Source organism: Pelodiscus sinensis, chromosome 2 (assembly GCF_049634645.1).
Source record: "Pelodiscus sinensis isolate JC-2024 chromosome 2, ASM4963464v1, whole genome shotgun sequence".
Taxonomy (NCBI): Eukaryota; Metazoa; Chordata; order Testudines; family Trionychidae; genus Pelodiscus; species Pelodiscus sinensis.
The window spans coordinates 214,213,859-214,222,801 of NC_134712.1; the positions used below are offsets into that span (position 1 = coordinate 214,213,859).

General features: G+C 38.6%; 1 protein-coding gene across 7 annotated transcripts in view; it reads right to left on the bottom strand.

Annotated features, from left to right (window-relative positions):
* The window catches only part of AKAP9 (A-kinase anchoring protein 9), a 179,971-nt gene that overhangs the window by 162,038 nt on the left and 8,990 nt on the right, over window positions 1-8,943 (bottom strand). The gene's annotated exons all lie outside the window — the stretch shown is intronic.

Sequence of the window (8,943 nt, forward strand, 5' to 3'; positions counted from 1 at the left end):
TGGCACCGCCTATGCACCGCGCGCCCGGGGGTGGGGCTGGCTTCGATCACTCGGCGGGCACACAAATGGCCTGGTGGGTGACCTGGCGCCTGCGTGCACCATGTTGGGGACCACTGGACTAAAGTAAAATACCTGCAAGCTGCATGGAAACTTTTCAAAGACACCATAATAGAGGCCCAAATTAAAAAACACAGTAGAAGAACTAAATAAGAGCCACCGTGGCTTAACAACCTTGTAAAAGAATCAGAGAAAGATAAAAAGGCATCTTTTAAGAAGTGGAAGTCAAATCCTAGTGATGTAAATAGAAAGGAACATAAACACTGCCAAATTAAGTGTAAAAATGTAATAAGAAAAGCCAAAAAGGAGTTTGAAGAACATCTAGCCAAAAACTCAAAAGGTAATAACAAAATGTTTTTTAAGTACATCAGAAGCAGGAAGCCTGCTAAACAACCAGTGGGGCCGCTGGACGACTGAGATACAAAAGGAGCATTTAAAGACGATAAAGTCATTGCGGAGAAACTAAATGAATTCTTTGATTCAGTCTTCACAGCTGAGGATGTTAGAGAGATTCCCAAACCTGACCTGTCTTTGCAGGACACAGATTAAAGTGTCATAGGAGGAGGTTTTGGAATTAATTAATAAACTTAACAGTAGCAAGTCACCGGAACCAGATGGCATTCACCCAAGAGTTCTGAAAGAACTCAAATGTGAAATTGCGGAACTATTAACTATGGTTTGTAATCTATCCTTTAAATCAGCATCTGTACCCAATGACTGGAAGATAGCTAATGTAAAACCAATATTTAAAAAGGGCTCTAGAGGCTATCCTGGCAATTACAGACTGGTAAATCCATCTGGGGGGAGGGATAGCTCGGTCTGCTAAACCCAGGATTGTGAGTTCAATCCTTGCGGAGGCCATTTAGCAATTTGGAGCAAAAATTTGTCAGGGATAGTACTTGGTCCTGCTGTGAAAGCAGGGGACTGGACTCAATAACCTTTCAAGGTCCCTTCCAGTTCTAGGAGATAGGCAATCTCCATTAATTTTACAATTTAACATCAGTACTGGGCAAATTAGTTGAAACAATAGTAAAGAATAAAATTGTCAGACACATAGAAGAACATAATTTGTTGGGCAAAAGTCAGCATGGTTTCTGTAAAGGGAAATCATGTCTTACTAATCTATTAGAGTTCTTTGAAGGGGTGGACACGGGGGATCCAGTACATATAGTGTACTTAGATTTCCAGAAAGCCTTTGACAAGGTCCCTCATCAAAGGCTCTTATGTAAATTAAGTTGTCATGGGATAAGCGGGAAGATCCTTTCATGGACTAAGAACTGGTTAAACGACAGAAAACAAAGGGTAGGAATAAATGGTAAATTTTCAGAATGCAGGGACGTAACTAGTGGTGTTCCTCAAAAGTCAGTCCTAGGACCAATCCTATTCAATTTATTCATAAATGATCTGGAGAAAGGGGTAAAGAGTGAGGTGGCAAAGTTTGCAGTCGATACTAAACTGCTCAAGGTAGTTAAGACCAAAGCAGACTGTGAAGAACTTCAAAAAGATCTCACAAAACTAAGTGATTGGGCAACAAAATGGCAAATGAAATTTAATGTGGATAAATGTAAAGTAATGCACATTGGAAAAAATAACCCCAACTATACATACAATATGATGGGGGCTAATTTAGCTATAACTAATCAGGAAAGAGATCCTGGAGTCATCGTGAATAGTTCTCTGAAGACGTCCAGGCAGTGTGCAGCGGCAGTCAAAAAAGCAAACAGGATGTTAGGAATAATAAAAAAAGGGATAGAGAATAAGGCAGAGAATATTTTATTGCCCTTATATAAATCCATGGTACGCCCACATCTTGAATACTGTGTATAGATGTGGTCTCCTCATCTCAAAAAAGATATACTAGCATTAGAAAAGGTTCTGAGAAGGGCAACTAAAATGATTAGGGGTTTGGAACGGGTCCCATATGAGGAGAGATTAAAGAGACTGGGACTTTTCAGCTTGGAAAAGAGGAGACTAAGGGGGGGGGGATATGATAGAGGTATATAAAATCATAAGTGGTGTGGAGAAAGTGAATAAGGAAAAGTTATTTACTTGTTCCTATAATATAAGAACTGGTGGCCACCAAATGAAGTTAATGGGCAGCAGGTTTAAAACAAATAAAAGGAAGTTCTTCTTCACACAGTGGATAGTCAATCTGTGGAACTCCTTGCCTGAGGAGGTTGTGAAGGCTAGGACTATAACAAGGTTTAAAAGAGAACTAGATAAATTCATGGAGGTTAAGTCCATTAATGGCTATTAGCCAGTTTGGGTACAGAATGGTGTCCCTAGTTTCTATTTGTCAGAGGGTGGAGATGGATGGCAGGAGAGAGATCGCTTGATCATTATCTGTTAGGTTCACTCCCTCTGGGACACCTGGCATTGGCCACTGTCGGTAGACAGGATACTGGGCAGGATGAACCTTTGGTCTGACCCAGTATAGCAATTCTTATGTTATTAATTTTTTACTTGTCTAAACAAAGTGTGACATACACTATGTTCTAGAAAAAGCTATAATATCAGATTACGATACTGTATTTACACTTAAAGACTACACAGCTGATTACTATATTTAATTGAACTTATTTCTCATGCAGAAAAATGAGGCCAGTTCAATGGCTAATTAGACTCTTAAGCACATAGAGACCCATCCTCTTATTTATATGCAAAAACCATGTACAAATTCACACAATACTGTATATACAACAACAGTACATTGAAGAAGAGGGTTCATGTTGAAATCAAGGTTTACAAAAGCTATTTAAAGAAACACCACAAAATTATCAGCAAATTAAAGACCTCAATTTTTTCCAGTCTGATTAATTTTAGTGGAAAAAATCAGGTTCTGTTTAAAAGTTTCCAATTCCATAAGGTAACATTAAATTGATGGTAGTAAAACTGCAAATTAACTCATGCACAGATTTTTAAAAATTAAGTACACAGGGATGTATTTTAATGCTTTTGCTTAAACATGTTTACTCCTATAAACATTATTTTGAAATATAATAGTCATGAAACCTTCAGATATCAGACTATAGATCTAGCAGATATCATTGAAAGCTTTTCAGAAGAGTTAACATTTGATGTTTAGCTAATGAAGTTTAAATTACCATATAAACATGTTTTAGTTTATTCAGAAACATACAAAAACCATAGTCTGCACCCATCTGTGTTTGCCACTTACAAGCCAATTATAAAAATGTGAACATATGCAAGTGCAACAACAGTTGCAAGGATCTTCTCAGAGTACTTGTCAATCAAATTACTGATAAAACACAAAGGAAGGGACCCATTTCTTTTACACAGACTTTTTTTTCCTGCTTGCCTGGACTCTGGAGTTTTTACAAATTGTCTGAGAGTTGACGGTTTTTCTAAATCTAATCTTAAGATATCAACCACAGAAAATATCAAGTTACAATAAGGAAAAAGGCAGGCTTCTCTTATTGTCTCAATCTATACATACATTTCCAACAATAAATAGTCTGCATTTAGAGATTAAAAGAAATTGGAGTATGATATGGTTATTGCCATTCAGCAAAATGTCTACAAGAAAGGCTGGTTTTATATACAAAATGACTGTGCCTGAACTCCAATATTTTCATATTATCTGCTCTAATGCTGGCCAAAACAGGATGTGTAAACTAAGGAGATTAAACCTATCATGCAGATGCTCAGCACTGACAAATCCCGTAGGTATCACTGGGAAAGGAGAATGCTCACTGCCTCTCTAGAATAGGCAGCAGAGCTGACAGACTCTGTGGCACAAGCTGGCAGGCAGCCTGCGCAGCCCCACCTCCCACACCAGGCCAGCCCCTGGGAGAAGCCAGTGGATGACCTGCACCGACTGCTCCCCATGGTGCTTCTGCTTTTGAAAGTGCAGGGCCCTTGCTACATTTCAAAGGCAGAAGCACTGCCAGTTCCCTGCCACACCCCTGCCCCCCCTCATGTATATATGTATTATGAAACATTCTTTAATTGCATAACCCCATACCATTTTTTCAATAAGACTCCCGCCTCATGAAGTGCAACTAGATTCATGGTACCCAAGGAATAAAGTTGAAGTTAGTAGTGAATGAGGCTTTTCATAGGATCCTTGTCTCTCTTGCTCTAAAAGTTGGAAGGTACATAAAGAATGGAGACAGGTGAATACCACAAAGGAAAAGTGAGTCCTAACCTTACCTCTGTCACAGTTAACCTGTGTGATACTGATCAAGACACTAAAACCACAATTCTGGCAGGCAATCTCTTACTATTTGTTCCTCATTTTCTAGGTGCTCTGCTTGAGATACCTGCAGGCCTGATTTGCTGTTGTGAGTGCTCAGTATTTTTGCACAAGGCATTAATGGAAGCTGTGATGCTCAGTAGCCCGGGAGGAATGAACCCAGAGTTCAGTCTCAGGATATCGTGAATTCTAATCATGACTCCGCCTGTGGTTTCAGGTAAGAGTCTTTGGGGGTTTTCCCCCCCATTTGCATAAAAAGGGTAATAATACTCTAATTTCGGTGTGTACATAAACTGATTAATATTTGTGATGCACTCATATATTACACTGATGAGTGCTCTAGAAAAGACTCTGAGGAAATGAATAATTCTGTATTTATTGGAGGCTTTGGTCAGTGAGTTCTCTACCTTATATATCGAACACACTGAATAATGAGGATAAAAATAATGAGTAGCCAGTCTCATGCCCTGAGCACAGTCTAGTCTGTGCAAGAACTGACATATGGGTCCTTTGGAAAAATATCATTAAATCATGTACTTAAAGACATGTTTTAATAATATTTTTTCACAATTCATTTTCATAAACCAGACAGAATTATAGTTGCAAGGACAACCTTATTTTGGCATTTCCTAACTTTCATGTGCTTGACTTTGGAACTTATTTTTTTTATGCCGTAGAATGTTTTTAGACTCATAAGGTGGATTCTGCAAGTCTCGCTCATCATAGGTACACAGACCACACTCACCGGAGACCACTTTCATCACCACTGAGCTTTATTATATTATTCTAGCAGGCCATTGCCTGCAATACTCTTTATTTATTTATAGTCTCTGTCATCTCCACTTCCTACTTTTGGGTGTGGAAAAGCAATTACTGCAGCAGCAACCTGATCTGCCTTCCTTTAGACACTTTCCTACTACACACATTTATCTATTGCCAGCTGCTGGGATTGCTCCTTTCTCGTTAGTCCTTCAGTTTTGGCTCCACTTATTAACTAATCTTCTATTTAGGTCTCTGTTAACCTATACTGGTGGGCATTTGAGTAAAAGGTTACTAAGTCAACTCCTGACTCAGAACTTCTGTCACATGGATTAAATAGTTTTAAAATGACTAGCGTGTTTTAGAATGGCAATATAAAGTAATGGCTGAGGATATTATTCTCAATCTAAAAGCTATTCAGAAAATGTTCTAGCAGTGGTAATTATAGCTGATTAGCTTAGCTTTATTTGATATCAACAAAAAAAGATGAATTTCTAAGGTTTCCAATTTGCACATTCACCCAGCGTTGCTCAGGTCCTTAAGGAGGGACTCAGGGAAGGCAGCTGAGGGTGTGTGAGGGGTGCAAGAATCAGGACTGGGAGATGAGATGGGGCTCTGGACAGGGGACTACATGTGACTCTGTGTGTAGGGGGGTGAGTAAGGCAGCCAATCCAACCACCAAGCATTTGTACCAAGGCTGCTTGCTATTCCCTTCTGTACTTGTCAGGGAGCAAAAGGAAAGTGCACAGCTTGTCTGCTCTCTGCACTCCCCAGCCAGAATGAGGAATGCAGCAAACTGTGCTTTTTCCCCGAGCTCCCTGATGAAGGGATACAGCCATCAATGTCTCCAATGACTCTGGTGGGGGAAGCAGCTTCAGCCTCCCAGCCCTACCTAAAGGGTGCCTAAGGGGGTGGAAGGTTCAGGCAGTCCCAGAGGGAGGCACCCCCAGCCATCCCCTTTCACCTGCCTGGTGATACTTGTCTCTTTTCCATATGGTTTTATGGGACGCCTCTCATTCCAGAAACATCCCATTTTCTTGGCAAAACCAAACTCTTAGGCTATGTTTACATTGCGCTCTATTGCGCAAGAACATATGCAAATAAGACAGCAATGAATATCACTGTGCCTCATTTGCATACTTAATGAGCCATCATTTTTGCGCAAGGGGCTTTTGTGCAAGGAGCAGTCTACACTGCTCCTTCTTGTGCAAAAACCCCCTCTTGAGCAAGAGCCATTCTGCTTGAAAATAAGTAGCAGAATGGCTCTTGCGCACGAGGGGTTTTTTGTGTATTTTCTTGCCCAAGAGAGTGCAATGTAGATGTAGCCTTATATTTCTTTAAGTTATGATAAGAGGAAGTAGCATAGCAAATTTGGTAGTTCTAATTCTTACAGTTTAGATCTTGAATTGACAAACTCTCTCAAATATATAGTAGATTCTAAATTTCAGCATGTAGCAAAACTTCACAAGTGACCACCACTACTTTTCTTATTTGTATTTTTTAAATCATTAATGAGATTACAAACCTAAGATTCATTGCAGGTAAAAAAAATCATTAGGTGAGTACCATCATGGTCTGAGAACAAAAAACTCAACACAGAGCTTAATAGCAGCAATGTATTACCTTCCAAAATAATAATACATAGTATTTACATTACCTATAATTAGAAAAGGATTACATAAGGAGCCCTAGAAAAGCAATACTGATAAAAATCAGTAGTTGCTGCTATTATATTTGGGGGGGGGGGGGGAGGGAAGAAGACTGTGAAATACTTATTTCACCTTCCATTGAAAATACAAATTCTATCATTCTAGGCTTTACTTGGGTCCATATGCAAAGTGAACTAAATAGGTTTCATCTTTTACATGTCAAGCTCTTCTTAAAACATTTGTGTACCAAATGAATTAGTCTGCAATGGTATATATGGCACGCCTTCATAAGGCATACCATGTAGGTCCCAATCCCACAAAGCATTATGCATGAGTAATTAACTTTAATGGGTCTATTTATATGAATCAGATTATTCTCTAGCAGGATTGAGCCCACAGACCCTAAAGAGCTTAAGCAGTGTTTGTGTAAAGATGTCTGATAAAGGTGAAATATTATTTGATAGTAGTTTGAATGCACTATTATTACTCTATAGTTCATCATGTGGCCTGTTTAATAAGGGAGGCCATTTGCCTTAGAATCATTAAAGTGCATTTTTATGGAACTAGTGTCTGACTGGATTACAAAGGAGTTATTTATCCAAGTAATGATTGTGATTTGAACTTTGTGGCTAAATTCCCTCTATCAACAGGGAAATAGAACACCTTCTCTAAAACTAAAAGGGATACTTATAACTTGAAAAAAATCAAATTCCTACATAAATATTTTTGATTCATCTGTGTTACAAGTAACCTGCAAGATTGTGACAGACTATTTACGCCCAATAAATTTACACTGTAAATTTGGTAGTACTTCATGTACAATTAATTTATTTTGTTTGTTGATGATGCAAAGAACGAAGACAACAGTAACAGTAGCAGCAGAATGTTGAATCTCAAGAGGCAGCAAGTAAAATGCAGTTGTATGAACAGAAAAAAAAAGGGAAAGCAGAGAACAGAGTGACGAAGGTATGTTTGAGAGCATAATAATCAGAGTTAACTAGATGAGTCCTTATTAACAGGGAAGCACAGCCCCTCTCTTCCCCCATTTTTTTAAGAAACTTCTTTGAAAACATCAGGTCATCTGAAAACATCAGGCCATCTACCTCAAAGAGTAGGCAAACAGAAAATATGAAATACTTAAAATGATTCAACAAGAAAAGTGGACATGAAAGTGTCCCTTTAGACTTGCATAAAGAAAGATATGGAGAAAAGAAAAATAATGACTTATGGGTGTGATAACCAGACTACAAAATATGTGAAAGTGAAAACATTTAAAATGCATGCACACACACATCCCATTGTCTTGATAAATGATATAGACTGCCCTACTTTAGACTGACAGCAGTTAGTATAGCAAAAAGTTAGAAGCAACATTTACCCATTGGACCTATCTTGCATTCCTTCTTTAGACAAAATTCCAACTGAAGCTATTAAAATCAATGGGAGTTTTGTCTAATCTGATAGTGCTGAATAAGTCCCTGGTCCTATATCATAACCGTAAATCATGTGCTTTTCCTTTGTTGTCACACACAGACAGACTCAGGAGTGATCATTAGCAGGAATAGGTGATGCAGTATAATCAGCACATGGAAAAACTAAGCCAGGGTTGAGTGAGGAGATTTTGTCTTCCTTACTGGTTTGTAACTTTGGACCCTCCCGCACAAAAAACCAACAAAATACTAGTTTAGTTTATACAGCATCTGGTTCTTCTGTACATCACAGTCTAATCATTTTCCTCATAATCCAAACTAGATTTCAGAGATTTAAAAATATTTTCAGACTAACATGCACAGTATTGCCAACCATAAGCAATGAAAAATCATGAGCTTTTTAAAAACAAATATTTGGGGAGTCTTTTGGCTCTTGTTTCTGAGACTTCAAAGGAAGTAGTTTAATGTTTCAAGATTTTCTTTGTAACCATGTAAAACAGAAATGTACTCTTTCTTAAAAAAAAAAAAAAAAAAAAAAGAAAAACTGAGATACATCCCTAGTGATAACAGGAGAAAGCGACTAGTTGACTACCCGATAAGCAATGCACAGTATTGCCAACCATAAGCAAATGCTTATCAGCTAGTCATGTAGGAACTCGACTAGTCACTTCCCCCACCCTTGCTGCCTCTCTCAGTTGCTATGTCTAGTCTACACCTCTGTCGACACCTCTGTAGACAGAGATGTAGATTAGGCATGTCGAAATTGCTAATGAAGCAGGGGTTTAAATATGCCGTGCTTTCATTAGCATAAACATGACCTCCGCTTTTCTCC